Raw genomic sequence first — 19,504 nt, forward strand, 5'->3', positions numbered from 1 at the left:
AAGAAGTTGAGACCTTCAGCCTTACAATCACGAGGATATGAATTCTGCCAATAGACTAAGTGACCTCAGAAGTGAAGCTGAGTCAAGCCTCCAGATGTGACCCCAGTTCCAGCTGACATCCTTAATTGTAGCAGAGGATGGAGCTGAGCCTGCCTAGACTCCTAACCCACAGAAACTGTGAGATAACAATGTATGTTGTTTTTAGCCAAATTTGTTCTGCAGCATTAGAAAACTAACACAGGGAGACAAATAATAAGCAAGTAAGCAGATAAAAAGTTCGAATTATATTGAAACATACAAAGGGAACAGATAAGGTACTATTATAGAAGGAAACTTTAGAGAATGGTTACTTTAGAAGGAAGAATCAGGAAAGTTCTCTCTTGAGATGTTAATTGGCAGAGACTCAAAGAATGAAGAGGAGCTAGACATCTTGGGGTGGAATAGAGGATAGAAAGACGTTTCCGCAGAGAAAATTTTTGATGCAAATGCTCTGAACTAGGAAACAACTTGACACGTTGGAGGAATCAGAGGCCACTGTATAAAGCAAGAAGGAGAGTGGTAGGCCCTGTGTGTAGATTTTTGGGGGCCAAGTAGTAAAGAATTTGAACTTCCTTTGTAATCCAGTGGGAAGTCTTTGAAGGACTCTTTAAGTGACTACTCTGTGCTAGGTACTTTGCTCTGACAGGGGATACTCAACAAAGAATGCAGGCATGGACCACAGGTAGCTTCTGTGAAGTGAAGGAGAGAGATATAAACAAAAACAAACATGAAAACTTCTATAGCTTGTAATAGGTGAGAAATAAATAAACAGAGAACTGTCATAATATGACCATAAAGGAAATCGTTGTTTTACATTTTCTTGGTTTGGGCTCAGGTTGTGATCTCATGGGTTGTGAGATCAAGCTCCGAATTGGGCTCCGTGCGGAGAGGGGAGTCTCCTTAAAGATTCTCTCCACATCCACACCTATGCTCTCACTCTCTCTCTCTCAAATAAAGAAATTAATTTTTTAAAAACGAAAATAGATTATTTGAAAAACTCATGCTATAAACTATCTCTGGCATTAAGTCATTCAATGACCACTCTTTATATATAGCTAACCAATTTTCATCCATCTTTCTTCTCCAGACTAATTCTGTTAAATATTATTGAAATGACCTAAAATATTAGAGGATTTTTTGATTAAATGTTCAAAATGGAAAGTGAATTATAATGTTATTCTTTAAGATGTGAGGAACTTCCACCAATGCAATAAACATGCAATTAAAAAAAATGTTTTTCTTAAATGTTATACCATTTGATACAACAAAAATAAATTTAGATTTACTTACTCCTTGGGAGCGATACAGTGAGCAAAAATATCTTATGGCATTCATCAGTTCTATTTTTAGCAACATAACTTCTCCTTATTTGTCTTCAGTTTTGGAATACATGTTCTATACATATTAATCTATGCATTCATAGTTGAATGATGCCATTGACTATTAGCATAATTCATTTATAGAAAAAGAAATGTTTAAAACACTGTACGACCCTTAATGGCAGTTGAAACAGTTGCTCATTTAGAGTGGCATATCAACTCTGTTTTGCTCTCAGCATTTAATGAGAGAAAGTCATTTGAATCACTTTCATCAGCCTGAAGCCTGAATTTCCAAATGTTGCATATAAGTGTTCATTGTATTTGTGTTTCATTCTGGTAGAGATGTTCTTCTAATGGATTTTGCCTGCAGCTGGTGGTATTCATTGAGCAATGGTGGAAATCAATTAAATTATCCTTTTTTTCCCCTATAAAAATGATTTAATAAATGTACACATTTTTAAAAGGTAATATATTTTAATATTAACGTATAATTGAACTTGAATCTACACTCAATCTATTCTTAATAACTGGATCATTCTTCAGGAAGGGAGATGCAATGATTTCACCAGGTATGATAGATAAAATTTCATTTAGGCCAATTCATTTGCTGTAACGAAGAATTTTAATTGTTTGGCACATTCAAAATCTTCCATTGCTTAAGGCCGCATTTAGAAATAAGGCCATGGAAATTTATTTTTTCTTTTTCCTCCCCAAAGAATGCTATATTGTCTTGGTACATTATAGGTTTAGCAAGAAAGAATAAAAGGAATGGATACAAGAGACTGTAGTCTTGTAATGCTATAATTTTTTTATTTATAGGTTGCAAATACAATGGACTTTTCCACGATAAATGAAAATTATTGCTCTAGACAGTGCCTACCAAAAAGAAATCCAAAAGTTATGAAGAGTTTAAACAGTCATTTTCTAAAATGTTCTGTTGAATCATATGAATATGAGCCTCATTAGAAAAAAATGCTGAAGGATTTTTGCCTCATAACTTTTGATTCACATGAAATCACATTTGCCTCATTTGTCAAATCTATTTAAACTGCAGTAATTTTTTCATATTATTGATTTTGATAGGCTAACATTAGAGAATCAGGGTAATAGGATTAAATTCTTGTATGATTATAGCAATTCAGCGAAAGCATGTCATATAAGGCACTTCATGTATATTGTCCAAATCATACTTTAATGCATTTTGTAACATAAGTAATTTGCCTCTTAGAGACTCCTATTTCAGCCCATTCTGCATGTTTTTTTTTTTTATTAGACATCACTTTCATTGTTATTCCTCTTCTTCAGAACCATTCATTTATTAATTTGTTTAAGCAACAACCATCTATTAAGTGCCTGCTGTGTGCTGGACATTGAGATGAATGCTGGGGATTCAAAACCACCTGTAATACATTTCCTGTCTTTCCAGGGCTTCCATATTTAGTGAGAGACATAAATAGGTGAAAAATCATTGGAGTTAATGGAAGAAGTGCTACATTTTTTCTGACTAAGATCTATGGGAGGAGTATGCTTTACTTTCTCTAAAGAAGCTGTCTTAGGGTAGAAAATATTTCAGCTGAAATTTGAAGGATACATGAGAAGTGTAATGAAGTCAAGCAGAATAAGCATTATGCCAGTAGCAGGGGAATGTTAAAAAGCATCAAAAAGAAAAAGTTGTGTTTCACTGATTTCAGAATTTTTCACTTAGTTTTTATAGCCCTCTGCATACTGGCCCATTTTTTGATCCAACCCTAATTCCTGTTTCCCAATAGTCAACTTTTGCTCAATAAATATTCTTCATAGGTGCTCTGCATTTGCCACTTTTTATTTGAGGCTCCATGTACTTGATCAGGTAACTTGCCTTTATGATGCCTTCTAATCAAACTTTTCCCTAAGGACAAACTCAGGCCTCACTTTCCCATTAAAGCCTTTCATATACAATTGTACCTTTACTGAACTTCCTTATTAGGGATCACTTTTGCAAACAAGGCAAGCACCTCTTAAATTAACACATAACTAGGGGCGACTGGGTAGTTCAGCTATTGAGCATCTGCCTTAGGTTTAGGGTGTAATCCCAGGTCTGGGAATCAAGTTCCACATCGGGCTCCCTGTGAGAATCCTGCTTCTTCCTCTGTCTGAATTTCTGTGTCTCTCATGAATAAATAAATAAAATCTTTAAACAAAAATTTAATACATAACTAATATTTCTCATTCATTTTTTTCTGAGTAACTTGGGGAAGAGCATTGTTTTGATTTGTATCCTGGTGATGATTCTTTTTAATACACAGCCTTGGGTATGTATTAGCTTTCCTTGTAAAATGGAGATAATAAAACATATTTTGAAAGGTGTTTATGAGGATAAAAAGAAAAAGGAACATTGAAAATGCTGTTGGCCATGCAGGGTTGGAATCACATAGAAACCATGGGAAATATAGGTGGATAATCTTTATACAATATAAAGAAATGTATACAAATGTGGATCAAAATGAGAGTGATCAAAATGAGATGCAAAGACTTAGCACAATGAAACAATAGGTATTCTTTTCTTGGATTGTGTTGAATATTTCAGTGACATAGAGAACACTGAGGGAATAGAGACAAGGAATTAATTAAGGGAATCTCTAGTAGGTTAGTAATTACAGGTAAAAGGCTTTGTGCAAAGTGAGATAGGATGTATGATCTAGGACGTTGGGTATTTTCTGTGTGTCAGTATTTTCTGGTATAAGCACTCCAGTGTATACATCATCCAACCCTACCATGATCTTATCTTATTATCACTTTCATTTCATATCTATGGTAACTGAGGCACAAAAAATTGGGTGGAAAAAAATAAAAGTTGAATAACTTGCTCAAGATTATGCACTTAGTATACAGTATACCAGGATTCAAACCATAGGCTAGTCTCCTAATTCTGCAGAATAACTACAACTGCCCCTAGTGCATAGAATTCATTTAGAGGAAGGTAGTTAGTGAACGTATAAGAATCTTGCAGAGTTGGCAAACATAAATTCTGGCTGCTTAAAGTCCCAAATTATGAGCATCTCAGTAAGCAAAATTATATTACCAAACCAAATAAGCTCTGTGAAGCAAAGGATAAACTATATTCAAAGTCCTAACACACTGAAAGTGTTAGAGATAATGGAGTGGGGTTCTATTAAGGATGATATTAAAGTCTCTGAGGAAGATATGTGGAAGGAAAGTGAGGTAAAAAGGAAGGAGGAAGGTGAGGTAAAATAATACATGTTAACATCCTAACATATTAAGAATTTAGTCCAACATTCCAACAAAGACTCTAAATGAGTGAGGCTTGAGCACATGGAAAGCTCCATTTCCCTATGTTCCATGGCCATCAATTCCTTGCTACCTAAGAGTCTGGAGTGTCTGCCTTGGTTCTTCCCTCCGTGTCCAGTCTGAGATTAGAAACCAGTCTCATCTGGGGTTCTAACCCCATCTCTGTAAACTATGACCTCCATAGCATTCTAGAGGCCACTCAATCCAGCTCCCTATTTATATGCTTGTATGTGGAGCAAAGGGGAGAAGGAGGGTGGTTTCATTAGAAGGAAGGGCTTTTTCTGTGTCTTAGACGTGACAGGGGAGTAGTCACTCAATGAATTTCATCCCTTCCCTCATGTTTTTCTCCTTTGACTGGATTATAAACAATTTAAATGTACTATATTCCTTCATATGCTTCATAGTTTTTAGGCAACCTAACTTAGTGGTTAATAGCAGAAATTTTGGTATCAGGTGAACCACACTTGAGTGCTCTCTCTGCTACTTCCTGTGATTTAAGCAGTTATTTAATTGCTCCACAGCCTGTTTCACTTGTACAATAGGGATTGTAATAGTACTTTCCTCTTAGACTTTTTATGAAATTCAAACTAAAAATTATGTGAAAAAACACTGGTGTCTATACCTTGGTAACCCCTTACTAGAAATTATCTATTACTATTATTATTATTAACCATCAAGATTATGCTCAGGAAATGCTTTTTGAGCCCAGTTGCTGATTTATTGTCTCCTATGTTAAACAGCTGTCATTGCAAATTTGCAGTCAATTTAGAGTCTGTAAAACAGCAAGAAGAGACATTAGGATTATTCAATAATAAAGTGAGAATAAATGCACATATCGTCTTGCATTCTAAGGCCAACTTCTTTTATTCATACTTTGCTCACAGACATGTCTTGGGGTTAAATATATATGATAATTTTACTCCAGTTCAAATATGAAATTACTTTAGAATTTAAATAAATTTGTTCTGTCTTCTGAATTTCTTCAGACTGGAACGACACAGCAGGGTAGAGAGGTAAATTTAGAGGTTATCTCTACATGACAGTAAAAGTGGTCACTGATAGCTAAGAAAATAATATTAAAGAAAATGGAAATGCTCATAAAGTTCGTATCATTGTGAGCCTCCTATGTGGTTTAAATGTTATATGAATTAATCACCTACCTCCTTGAAATCTCCACTCACATGTCTCAGAGGCATCTTGAGTTTAGCATCTCCTAAATTAAACCCTTGTGGCCTTTTCCACTCCCGACTTGTTTGTCTCTCAAGGCTTTCTACTAGTAGTAAATCATGGCCTAAATGTTAAAGACAAAACTTGACTCCCTTTCTCCCTAATTCCACCTTGCCCCATTTTCCCCCATGTAACCCATCAGCAATTATTGTTGATTTAACCTTTAAAATATACCTCAACCTGCTTACATCTCTCCTCTTCATTGCCAACACCAGAGTCCATCCTCACATGTCTGAACAACTGAAATATTCATCTAATTCCTCTCTTCAATGCTTCTATTCCTTCTCTAAATTTCATTCTCTCCATTACAAGGGGAGTGATTTCTTAAAAAATATAAATGTGGTCATGTGGCTCCCCTGCTTAATTAACTCTGCTGTAATTTCCTATTGCAGTTACAAGAAAATGCAAACTCTTTTACTGTGGCTGGCAAGGTCCACCTTGAACCTAACCCATACCTGTGGTTCCAACCTTGTCTTGAATAGCCTTCCTCCTTGCTCACTATCCTTCAGACATCTCAGGTTTTTTTCCAGGTTCCAGATCACCCAAGTTGCCCTGGGGGCTTTGCACTTGCTGTTCCCTCTTTGTCAGAGCATTCGTCTTTCATAGAGGACTTCACTTACACTTCTGTTTTGTTGTAAGTACTGTTTCCCCAGAGAAGCCTGGACTGGACATTAAATAAGTCCCCACACTCACTATCTCATTATTTCCACTTAACACCCTACTTATTTCTTTTGCAGAACTTTATATTTTGCGTTGCATATACATATACATACCTCCTCCATCAACACATGTGTTTCTTTGCTTGTCTAATGCCTGCATCCCAATAATAATATAAGCTGTGTACAAGCAGGACCATGTTGCTTATTTGCCAACGTATACTCAACACCTGACATTGTGCTTGACATGTGGTAAGGGCTTTTTAATATTCATCCAATAAATGAATCTTAGAAATATAGAGTAATAGCTGAACTTATCTGGAACATCTATAGACAGGTTACCTTTGAAAATCACATAGTAAAACTTCAGCAGAGCAGAGCTTTTTAAAAGAAAATTCTAAATATGTTTAGAAGTCACCTTTTCATGGTGAGGAAAATGCAAAATAATTCTAGAAAGAAAAAAACAGAATTTATTTTAAACTGTCACACATATTAATTAAAATTAGAAATAAAGCATAAATTGAAACATAAAGAAAAGGAAATAATGAGTAAATTAGAAATACTTGGTAAAACAGTTTAATGATGGAGGCACCTGATGGCACAATTGGTCAAGCATCCAACTCTTAATTTTGGCTCAGGTCATGTTCTCAGGGTCATGAGATTGAGCCCCATGTAGTGCCCCAAGTCGGGCTCTGCACTCAGCATGGAGTCTGCTTAAGACTCTGTCTCCCTCTCTGCCCCTCCCCCCACTCATATGTTCTCCCTCTCAAATATATGAATAAATATTTTTTAAAAACCAGTTTAATGATAAATGTGTAAGTCTCAGGTCATTTTAATATATCTAGTATTAAATTCTAGTATTAAATATGTATTAAATTCTTGCTTGCCTACCATGCCAGGTGCTGTGCTAGCCATAAAAGAGATGCATCTGGAGAAATAGCCAAATCAGTCTGTCTCTAAAAAGATCCATAGCCTGCAGTAATGGTTCTCCAACATCGGTAGGCCTTAGAACAATCTGGGTAATGTATTTAAATATGGATCCCTGGACCTCCTCTTAAGGATTCTGGTTCAATAGATCTAAAGTGACATCTTAGGATCTATAATTTTAACAAGCTCCCTACATGATTCAGATAAAGGTGCTCTTTGGGTTTGAATTTGAACAGTGCTGATATAGCTGGAGAGACCCATAGCAAGGGAAAATATACCATCTTGTGCAATAAGCGCTATGATGGGGCCAGCACAAGGTATGAAAGCTTGAAGGAAGAACTCATCCATGTTTAGAGATTAGTGCTAAACCAAGTCCTGGAGGATAAAAAGAAGTAAGTCAGAGTGAGAGCCATGAGGTCATATGGAGATACATGTGAATCTCTCCCAACAGAGAAGAGTGCTTCAGACAAAAACATGTTGATCTTAGTTGCTGCAGTGGGTGAGATTGGTGGACTGCTCAGCAGGACATATGGTACCTTGTTATGCTAGGCTAGGAGTTTGACTTCATCTACTGGGTGATAACAATGATATAACCACATATAGATTTATACACACACATATATAATGCTATATTTATAGAATCCAGATGAATAGCAGAGAGTGGATTGGAGGTGTGTAAAATGAGATTCAGAGAAACCAGTTATAAAGTTTTCACAGTTATGCAGGTGAGAGATGGCAATAATGTGAAATAAGATATTGTGACAATGGAGAAGCCAGGAAGTGAATGGATGTGAGGGATATTAAAAAGATAGAATTGACAGATTTAATGATTGCTTGCATATGAAGGAAGAGACAAAGAGCAGCAGGGCTTCTTGATTTATAGCTTGACTGGGTTAATACAATATAGACATTAATAATAACTAATGAACTAATCATCAATAAAGGTAAACAGTCATTTTAGCAATGCAAAGATGAGAAGCCAGAGCTCTAGGAAAAAGTTCAAAGATGCATCACAACATCAGTGTTTCTCCGTTAGTATTAGTCTTTACATTTTTAAATGAAATTTAAAAGTAAATTTAAAATACTAAGTATTTGAAAACTGATCGATCTATAAATAGTATTTTATATCTAATTGAAGTTTCAGATTATATTTCTATATAACCCAATGTCTACACTTATTTCATAAGTATCAAAACAGGGCAAAACTAAAGAATCATATTAAGAAATGCCTATATTCCTGGTTTTCTCTTCTTTTAAAGAGTCAAAGAGATTGATCTTTGTAAATTTCTACACCATTACTTTTATAGTGAGAAAGTGGTGAATACAGTAAGAATTCAACCATCCTGGCCCACCTGCCCTGGCTCCAGATCAAGCATTGTACACCTAGTTCTGGCCAACTAGTTGAGAGTACGAGTGCCCGTGTCTCTTCTGGGCCACAACACAGAAAAGCAAGTGTGTGATCTTTAGGTGACATCTATTTTTTTTTTCAGGTGACATCTTTTGCTACAATTGTTGAAAAGGCAGGGCCAGGCGATAGACATAGTTGAATCATTGAGTCACTGCGTGGAGGCCATCAGACTTCACGTAAGTGAGAAATAAATTTCTATATTGTTCAGCCATTGCAATTTCAGGGTTAATTTCTTACCAGAGTCCACCCTAACCCATCCTGACTAATACAGTAGGAAATTCTTTACTCATGTAAGGAGGTAGGAACTTGGCATGTCACAACACTCCTGGAGGCAGGCCCTACACTAGGGAATGTGTAAATGGAGCATTGGGATGACTTAACCCGACCAAAGATACTGTGTTTAAATGCCACTCAGAAGATATCTAGATTGATGTAGTGTTAAAAGAGGTGAAAGAGGTGGGAAGAATTAGCTTTGGCATCAACTGACTTCTGGTGTTGCTGTTTCAACCCTCCCTTTTACAGTTAGGAGTATCTTGACTCAGTCATGTTTGTTTCCAAGCAGAACACTGTACTTCAGACACAGTTATAATCCCTACAGGAGGCTACAACTGGGTGTGTCTATGGTAAGGCTAGCAGCTCTCTGTAATTAAAAACTCTCCAGATTGTGTGAGAGTAAGCACGAAAAAGTTGTCTTTTTGCAGTTAGCAAAAGTCTTGGTTCTGTAAGAATGATACTCTCTTCAGGAGGGAGTAAAATATGGCTCAGAAAATGGACTAGGGCTAGAGGTAGAAGGAGTTTCTGCAGCTCAGATAAACCAAAAACCGTATTGCAGAAATATTTCCTTTGTATGCAAAGAAGGAAGTTGGTTGAATTATTTTACGCAACTAGAATAAAAACTAAGCCACGTCTACAGCAAACACCAGTGTGGTTAAACTGAAACATACATATTTAAATTCTATTTGCATTCAGCTGGAATCCTGCATCCTTTGTGTTTTCTGTGATTGAATTATTGCAATAATACAACTTTTTTTAGGTCTCATGAAAAATTAATAGTTTAATTCCTTGTGAGTATTATCAATATTAATGTAATGACTAAGAGTAACGCATATCATACATTACTTGCCTATGGCCTGTTTTATAGTGTCGCTCCCAACTTTGTTATTTAGATGAGGAATTATATAATTTTTAAAATATGAAAACCACTTCAATAACCATTTTACACACAGATTGCATGACATAAAGTCTTAACAGGATATCAAATGGTTCATTAAGTGTTATCTAACACGTCTATAGGAAACTCTCTGTGCTAGATTCCCTTTCTTGTGAATCTTATGTTTAATTATAGTCCCAAATGATTAATTTGCATACTTAAGAGGAAGTGGGAAGAACTTTAAGGCCTGACTTTGGTGTAGGGATGTACTTCAAACATATAAAATAATTCACAAACCACAGAGGGGAAGTTGTAATTGACAGAGGAATTTTATATTACAAGTGCCTATTTAATCTTAGGGTAACGGTTATGTATATATTCTCTTCTTAAGGTCCTAATGGGACCAGAGTAGCCATTCTCATCTACTTGGAGAGAAAGGCAAAAAAAAAAAAAAAAAAAAAAAAAAAAGTCAAGTGAAGTATAAAATGACCCAGAATATAATCAGGATTTCCTATGGTGAACAAAATCACCGATCTTGGGACAGATGTAGAAGATGACAATCATTTAAAAATATCTGTCTGGCTCTCTGGAAAGGAAGAACTTAACAAAAAATAAATTGAAAGAAACAATTAAGGTACTGTTTGTCATTTTCTTTTATTAAGAACAACAAAAAAACCCCAATGCAAACAGTAGGTAAAGTGATCCTTATTTCATATAAATCAATAAAGTCAAACAGTGACCCACAGGTATATTTGAATTTAGGACCTTGGCAGATCTGGTTGGGTCTGTAAAGATAAAAAGATACAATGGTGGGAAGAAGAGAAAAGAATTTTTAGTACTCTCAATGAATAGTTTTCTGTGTCTGGAAATTGAAAATTGATTCAAGAACTCAGCTAACATACGTAAAATAAAAATAATATAGTTCAAAATCATGGTCTCCAAGAAAATACCATCTTTAAAAAACCACAGATTCTTGACTGTAAGGTTACTACCCTGAACTGGCTAGTTTTCTTTAAAAGCTAAGGCTCAGTATGTTTTGAAAAACCAAAGATATCCCTCAATCCCAACCTGGTAACTTCCTAATCCTTACCCACATTTTTCAAGTGCAAATTTTGAAATCACTTGACAGAGCCTTCATTTGCAAGGTTTCTGAATAATGTTAGAGAATAACATTATTTTTCCCTGTAAATTCTTGAGAATCAAAGTTAATGATTATATCCAAATACAACTGGGATTGCCACATGGCGGCTGTTAGCATTTGTTTTCTCTATTTTCTCTTGGACCATTGCACTTATTTGGCATTCACTATTATAAAAAATATTTAATTGCAGTTAAGGGAAAACACACTTCGAGCCAGCCTATTTTTGAGGTAACGGTAGTTGGTTCTCTATGTTATGCATTTATTCTCCTTCTGTTGCCTCTATCGGAATGTAAGAACAAGTGTCACAGAGCTTCAGAGCAAAGGTAAACAAATCCTTGAATTGCCCACAGAGTTTGCCAAGTGTGGAGCAGCTGCTATCGGGGGACAGAATCACAGAATGTAGTTAAACAGAAATAGAATATTCAAAACAGGACATGAGCAGCCGGGCTGGCCTAGTAAAATAGGAAGGAATGGCAAATTCGACTTAAAAGCTCTCCCTCCCTAGGGCTTGCAGCTTGCCATCCTCTTCAAGGGTAGCCATTGCCCTTGAGATGCCTTCTGTTGAACTGCAGTCCTCAGTTGTAGTTTTCCAGTGAGAGCGCTCACAACATCATCTGTCATCTCAGCACACCTGTCTTCATTGTGTTCTCAGAGTGGGCATTGGGGTCTTAGCTCCATGCCTCACGATCTTCAAGGGACTCATTAAATTTTAACAAAAGTTGTGGGAGACCTGTAATCTCCGTTCAGACTCCCAACAGACTCAAACAGAGGAGGAGGATCCGAAAGAGGCTCCCTCTCTGCTGTCCGTGGCTCTCGGCTTGCAATCGACTCATCAACCAGGACTGAATTTCAGAGGTTGTACTACTGTTTTCGAGCTTCTTTTCATCTCTTCGTACTTTGTCTGTAGCATTCACTTTAAGGTGCTGCACAGATGGCTTGTTCGGGATGATGACGTTCATACCACCGGCTCTGGGGGGTGCTGGCTGCAAAGGACCCACAGCTCCATCTCCCTCCAAGAACTACCCTCAGCCCTCCCCCGGGACAGCCTCCATCTTATGACTGGTCCACTGTGGGAGGGCAAAGACCTCATTTCCTTATTTAAGGGCCACTCCGAAGAGTCATTCCCATTCCAGAGCATTCCGTTGGAATAGGCTGAAGGCTCTGTTGCATCTACATTATGGTCTGACCTCTCTCTGCCCAATTTTGCTGCCCTCATTTCATTACTGGTGCTGTTCCCATACAATGGCTGCAAGCAAATCTCTACGTCAGGGTCTACGACCTAATATACTTTTCCATGTAAACAATATACACCGTGGAGGCAGAGAATGTGTTTCATTTTATTTATTTATTTTTTAATTTTTGAGAACTAGAAACATTTCCAGATTCTTCTAGTGGTACTGTGGTTATGAATTGCAAATACTTGGTAAAGGCTTCTCAGGCCTAAGTAACAGAATATAACTGCCTGCTTCTACTTGCCCAAATCACTGAGTTGCTGAAAGGCAGGAGAGAAGAAAGGAGGGAAGGCCTTCCTTCCTCGATTATGCTACTTTTTCATTTCTCCCAACATATATCTGGCGTGGACATAGTGTTTTCATCTGAACTACATTCTCTAATTGTTCTTACATGCCTGAAGTTTTATGTATGTGTGTGTTGGCCTCTAGACCACTATTTTTATTCAGAATGTAGCTTGAATCTCTCTACACTCTCTCCAATCCCTTGGCTCGCATTCTTTGATTTGGACTGACGTATCAAACCAGGGAAGTTCAGTATCTGGATTATATAAGTACCACCTCATAATTCAGTGCCCTACAGACACCACTAATCAGTCATGTGGCTCCCAACCCTCTCACTCCCTTTTGCATTTGGCAGCAGCCTCTGGTGTATGCAAGTGCTCTGGCCCTTTGAGCAGAATCCAATTTTAGCGCAGCCTTGGTCGTTTCCTATTCCTCTATCTAGGAAAGCAGCTGTCCATTTTCATACCATCTTCACTGGAAGATGAAGGCAGTAACTACATTCCTCCTATCTTTAGGAGCTATTCCAAGTACTCTAGAATTTGCTCCTTCCCGTGACTTTCCGGCTCGAACTCCTGAGTGTCATCTTTTGAGTCTGAGTCTCCCTCCTACTCTGGCTGCTGCTGACAGGGGCAAGCTGGGGCCACCTGGAGAGACAGAGGAAGATTTCCATAAAGCTAACAGTGGGTAACTTTCAGCAGTTCTCACCTTGTGCTTTCCAAAGCCCTGAGAGGACTTTGTGTGTGTGTGTGTGTGTATGTGTGTGTGTATAGAGTTTCAAAACTTAGATGTTCTCAGTAAAATTTTTTAGGTCCTCTGCATCTTTCCAATTCTACTTTCCCTTCAGAGTAGTCCCCGCCCCCCCCCCCCGCCCCCGTCAGGTGGCATTGGAATGACCATAGGCATTATTAGAATTCATTAATGGGAAGTCGAAGAATTAGGGCTACACTTAATTTGGGCTCAGTGCTATGGATTTGTGTGATTTAGAGCCACTTTCATGTATAGTGAAGTTATTGCTAGCTATGCTAATCCCAGAATAGCTTCCAGAAATACTTATTCATCAGTGGGCAAAGCTGTAAGTGGAGAATTTGGTTCTTATCAGTGCCTTACCACAACAGAAATGTGCACAGCACAGTAGCATTCGCAGTAAAAAGACCTACAGAAGTTCTCAGAAGTCCTGCGTTTGCAGGGCACACACAGGTAGCAGTACTGCAAACACAGCACACGTGTGTGTAGGCATGTGTTTTATGCATTCTGAGCATCAATTATAAAAAAAACCCCAACTTTCGATTACCCATGACAGAGGAAAAACTAAATGATCATTTTATTCTCTTTATGTGAAAATTTAAAATACAATTATCATGCGAAGGAGGAAAGAGCATGCAGCCAAAAAATTGAGAAAAAAGTACTGTGAGATATATCAGCAGATCATTAATAAGAACATTATGCTGTTTTGATTTTTTGATGCTTGTTCTGTTTGTCAACATTTTAAAATTTGTAATTTTGTTGTGATTCCTTCTCTAATTCTAAATAAACTTGTCCTCTCTATTTGATTTTATATTCAAAATATTGTATTATCTCCCCTAAAAAAATCTGCCACCTAGTTGTGAGGCCTTCAAGCCCCATCAAACCTGAGCCCACCCCTGGGGGGCTCGAAGCTTCTTTGCACAGTGTGGCTCCATATGTTGCAGAAACAAGAGGGTTTCCTACTTAGAGCCAATTAAGCATGGTTTTATTTTTGTCAATTTGAAACATGAGCACGGAATTTTAGAGCAGGAAGAGGCCAAAGATATAATCTAGCATGATATTGTTTTTCAGGTGAGGAAACTGAGGCTGAGCATAATCATGCCTTTATCAAGTCCCTAAGCCTTGTTTCAGCAGGTGATCTATGGAACAGGGGGTTACCACGGTGCCCCAGAACAGCAAAAGTGACACGGGAATTCTTGAGAAGGTGCTGGCAGAGAAAGTTCCACAAAGTGATTTCAACCCCTTCACAGTTGGCTTGAGACTGGAGAGCAGAGGTGGACATAGATGCCTGAGTAAAGAAGAAGGCCTCTGACCAGAGACAGTGCTCTTCCAAAAAAGGAACTAAAGTTTTTTAAGAAATGGTAGAAGTTAAATTCTTAACCACTTCCAAGAAATTGCAACCTTAAAGACTTTGATCTTTAGATTATGGACAGACTTTTTATTTTTTAAGATTTATTTATTTATTTATTTGGGAGAGAGAGAGCACATGTGAGTGGAGGGAGGGTCAAAGGGAGAGAGAGAGAATCTTAAGCAGATTCCCCACTGAGGGTGGAGCCCAGTGCAGGACTCTGCCTCATGACCCTGAGATCATGACCTGAGCCAAAATCAAGAGTTAGATGTTGGGCAGCCCGGGGTGGGGCGGGGGCGGGGGAGGGGCTCAGCGGTTTAGCTAAGCCACCTGCCTTTGGTCCGGGGCATGATCCTGGGGTCTGGGGATTGAGTCCCGGGTCGGGCTCCCTGCATGGAGCCTGCTTCTCCCTCTGCCCCTCCTTTCTCTCTCTCTTTCTCTCTCTCTCTCAGTCTCTCATGAATAAATAAATCAAAATTTAAAAAAATTAAAAAACAAAGAGTTGGATGTCTAACCAACTGAGCCACCCAGGTGCCCCTATGGGCAGACTTTTATTTATTTTTATATTTTTATTTTTTTTTTAAGAATTTGTTTATTTATTCATGAGAGACACAGAGAGAGAGGCAGAGACACAGGCAGAGGGAGAAGCAGGCTCCCTGTGGGGAGCCCAATGTGGGACTCGATCCCAGGACCCTGGAACCATGACCTGAGCTGAAGGCAGAGGCTCAACCACCAAGCCACCCAGGTGTCCCCATGCCAGACTTTTAATCACTGGTTTTACTGTATGGTACAATTAGTTCCCAAATGTAAAACTGTAATCTCACTCTTGATAAACATCATTGTTTTACCACTTTCATATTTATTTTATTTGACATTTCTTTCTCATTCTGTCTCTTTCTGTCTCTCTCTCTCTCTCTCTCTCTCTTTCTCTCTCTCTCCACACTCACACCTTTTGGAGTAGGTAGGACAGTTTTTTTTTTTTTAAAGATTTTATTTATTTATGAGACACAGAGTGAGAGAGAGAGGCAAAGACACAGGCAGAAAGAGAAGCAGGCCCCATGCGGGGGGGTGGGGGGGGAGCCTGACGTGCGGCTCGATCCCAGGACTCCAGGATCACACCCTGGGCCGAAGGTGGGCGCTAAACTGCTGAGCCACCCAGGGATCCCAGGTAGGACAATGTTATTGGTAAAAAAATTTGAGGTCCAGAGTAGCTAATAACAGGGTAGAACTAAGACTAGAAATGAGGCCTCCTAATCTTTCCAGGGTTTTCTCTTTATATCATAGGATCTCCAGGATTAACACAAGAACCCTTGTTTTATTTGCTTTCATTGACTTGACAAAAGCAGATCTAGTTTTATGTAAGAACAAGTAATTGCCACCTGGTATGATTGAAGAGAGGTCAATCTTTTCCTAATGACAAGACTCTACCATCAATAACTCTTCCTTTATGTTCAACTTTCATATCCTTTGAATGTCCCAGAGGTATGCTTTTAGAGAAGAATTCCCAATGTATTTGTGTGAATGGATTTGTGTGCTTTATTTACTTCTTAGTTAAGTAAAGTAAGGAAAGGAGAGTATCAGGACTTCTATTTCCTCTCATAATTATAATTTTTGATACTCATAATTTTTTTTGTTATTACATTATAAAAATATACTAGTATACTATATAAACTATATATATAAACTATATATATATACTATATAGTATACTATAAAAATTTACTAGTATTTTTCTTTTTTTTTTTTAAGGTTTTATTTATTTATTTGACAGAGCACAAGCAGGGGAACGGCAGGCAGAGGGGGAGCCAATGGGAGGCTCAGCAGGGAGCCCAATGGCAGGCTGCATCTCAGGACCCCAGGATCCTGACCTGAGTCAAAGGCAGACCCTCAGCTAACTGAGGTACCCAGGTGCCCCGGGATTTTTCTTTATCATTGAATATTCTATAATTGGAAGAACATTTTAATGGTCCTATTGATGATTTTCAGAATCACATCATTTGATCCATGCAGCAAATCACTGATCATGTAACATTTCTGTCCATAAAAAGATTTTTTTTGATTCTCATTCATGTCAAGAATTTTCTCGTTAATAGTTAGAGTCATCATAACAACTCTCATTTGTTTAGTTTTTATGTAATGAGATAACAAAGCACTAATCTTCCATAATCTCATTTGGTCCTCCTGGCACCCCTGTGGAAAGAGCAGGGAAGTGATTACTATCAGCGTTTGGCAGTCAAAGAAACAGGCCCAGAGAAAGTTCATTGCCCATAGCAAGGAAGTAGCAAGACAATCAAAATTCTGACTGCAAGGCAGTTAGTTTTGCTTAAGGTCTTGTGCTTTACTTACTGAACTTTTTGCACTTCTGATGAAAACCATAGGCTCTACGCTGCGAAATTTGCACAGAATGGCAAAACATGCATTAATTCTATCATTAAATGAGAGCCAGAGTGACTCAAAATAGAATATATGGCTCACAAATTTCCGTGAAAGTGCTCAGTACCCCAGAGAGTGAACACTATCAATAAATGCCACGGAGCTGGTAAAGCAACTCTGCAAAGCAGATCCCACCTGTGAAAAATGAAGTTAAATGAGGAGAGGGATCTTTCTCATCTATGATAGGTTTCAAATGATTCTACAGTACAGCTTCCTTCCTTTTATGTACCTCAGTACCATTGAAAAGAACAGGAGCAAACTCATTCTGATCATAACTTAGCCATTTTTAAAATTTCTTTTCACAATGCACAATCTCTAGGAAAACCATCACCACTGATCATCTGACACTTAAATATTTTGTTATCTCCTTTTGTAATCCAGTGTGCTGACTTCAATAACTGATAGTAATAGGCCTTGTTATATGGTGGTTTAAAGCCTTAAATTTTTTTTGATTGATGATTTTACTTATTGCTACTATTTTGAAATACTTGTAGCAGTTTATTATATTTTTTATCTTATCATTGATCACTCTTGCTATAGAGAAGTTCTAAATCAAAAGCAGAAAGAAATACAGGCTGTGTTATCTGTATCATGCTTAGAAATGCCCAGTTCCCTTGTATTAATGTGTTATTCTCTAGGACTCAGATTTCATGCTACAAATATTTATTTGCCTTGTCCTGGATGCAAACAATTTATATTTTATCTGTTTTAGAAATCTTGTATTTTTTTTTTTTCAAGAATAGGGTCTCCAGGTATTTTTTTCCGTTATTTATAATTTATTTGCATATTTGTTTGACCCAGTATATATATATATATATATATATACATATATATATATACACACTGATAATAGTCTGACTTCCTCGATATATATATATATATATATATATATATATATAGTGGTTGCAGAATTACTAACATATCCCAGTGAGAAACAAATTTACCAACTAGAGTACTGTGTTTGTGTATAATTCTTTTATCTTTAGCTTTATAGTCAAATCACTGTTTTGTAAGCTTACTTAGGTCAGCTCTTTTCTTACTCACTCCCGCCTGTGTACTTATGTTATTCAGACACTTAAATTTCTTTGTCACAGACTGCATTCTATTTTAGATTCCTCTTATATCTTGGCTGATTTTTAAAAATTTACATAGAGTAAAATTTCCTCTTTGTGAAATACCGTTTCATGGAGGTTGACAAATGTATGGAGTCATGTAGCCACCATGACAGTTCCAATGGTTTTCCAAACTGGAAGTCACCCAAAGTCACTGGACCGTTTTTCATTGCTGCTAGCAATATTTAAGAATGCATTCTCCACTGGTTTGAGAATATAGAATCATGTCCCTCATAAATGAAGGTGGTATGAAAATTAAATATGAAAAAAAATGTAGAAACTGTAAATTGTGAAGGGTTACACAAAGAAGTGATTTTTATTCCAGTTGGTCATTTTATCTGAATGTCCTCATGGATTGTGGCCATATGGGGAAATGTCAACTGGAGGAGAGCCTGGTTTAATCAGCGTCAACCAGAAAGATAAAGATAAGTGCTTTAAATATCTGGCATGCTGTGTGTGAGAACCTCCTGTATCAGAATTTCCTGGAGCATGGGAGACAGTTTAGAAATGGACAGTGACTATGTTGGACCCTGGCTCACGGGTGCCAACGTGTCCCGGTGGACGCCCCAGAGACTCAGACCCCAGACAGGCAGATGCAATTAGCAAGAGGGTTTATTGGACGTTTGCGCAAACGGGCTCTCCGCCTCCGAGGAGGAAGAGAGCCCCGATTAGCAATTACAGGTATCTTTTAAAGGCAAAAGAAAAAAACTCGCTTAAAGACAAAAGAACCGCGGGAGTCGCATAGCATCCAGGTTGATTTCTCAGAAGGTCAACATGAACCTATTCAGGGACATTCCAATCAGGGTGTGGGGGGAAATGGTTTTCTTATCACAAACAGAATGCTTTTTGTTGCTAAAACTTCAGGAAGGCACCTGGATGGGCTGCCTCTGGATTAGGGCTGGCCCTACTTACAGGGGGGGTTTCTTCATTCCCTCCTCTTTGTTTGGGCTGATTTTAACCTTAAAATCTTAGGGAACATTTATTTTTTCAGTTTGGAGGGCCCGACATTGTTAATACCAGAGCTTGGGTAATGGACAATTTTTCTCGGATGAACTGGAGCAGCCGGTTAAGGATGCAGGGGCCGAAAGTTAGCAGCAGGAGCAGGATAACTAGAGGGCCCATAATGGTAGAGATTAGGGTGGTCAACCAGGGAGACTGATTAAACCAGCTTTTAAACCAGCCCTGCTGGGCCTCCCGG

This window comes from Vulpes lagopus, chromosome 9 (assembly GCF_018345385.1).
Source record: "Vulpes lagopus strain Blue_001 chromosome 9, ASM1834538v1, whole genome shotgun sequence".
Taxonomy (NCBI): domain Eukaryota; kingdom Metazoa; phylum Chordata; class Mammalia; order Carnivora; family Canidae; genus Vulpes; species Vulpes lagopus.